The following is a 707-nucleotide window of genomic DNA, read 5'->3' on the forward strand; positions in this document are numbered from 1 at the left end:
TTTGTGCAGAAGTATGGCAAAAAATTTACCCAATGATTTTCCTTCAAGGAAAAGTGTCCAACTCTCCACCCTTAAGTTGGGCTGCGGCAGAGTGACCTCCTTCCAAAGATTTCAGTATGAAAAGGGGAAAAAGAGTAACTTTACAGTGGAGAAAGGTGACAAACACTACTCTGGTTAACAGCAAGGTTAATGTTAACAGTGATAAATCATGTTGCTGCCATGTGTTCTTGATCTGATGTGCTGAGAATGGCACTGTTTCTTCCGTAGTCTTCCTCCCCAAAGCCCAGAACCCCACTCCAAACATTAAAAAAAACAATGAATCATTTCTTGGCCTTTGAGTCTTTTGTAGTATCTGTTCTTATCAGTTTAGTATCTGATACGTCTTCTATTGGAGGACAAAAAAAAAAAAAAAGAAAGAAAAGAAAAAAGACTCTAGACAAACCCCCAACTGACAGTCTACAAATTCCCTGACCAGCTCTCCTTAAGCTGTCAAGGTCTTCAAAATACGAGACAAGTCTGAGAAACTGTCATAGCCCAAAAGAGCCTAAAAGGACATGGACCAAATGTAACCTGTTCTTCTAGATCGGGTCCTAGAGCAGCAAAAAGACATTAGTAAAAACTAAGGGAAGTTGAATAAAGCATGGTTTTAAGTTAATAATAAAGTGTTGACGTTGGATCAGTCATTGTGACAAATGTGCTGTAATAAT

The 707-nt window shown here is 38.6% G+C and overlaps 1 pseudogene; it reads left to right on the forward strand.

The window, feature by feature from the left end:
• Positions 1-319: 319 nt before the first annotated feature.
• On the forward strand, positions 320-447 carry LOC113938850 (annotated as a pseudogene).
• The last annotated feature ends 260 nt before the right edge of the window (positions 448-707 follow it).

Source organism: Zalophus californianus, chromosome 8 (assembly GCF_009762305.2).
Source record: "Zalophus californianus isolate mZalCal1 chromosome 8, mZalCal1.pri.v2, whole genome shotgun sequence".
NCBI lineage: Eukaryota > Metazoa > Chordata > Mammalia > Carnivora > Otariidae > Zalophus > Zalophus californianus.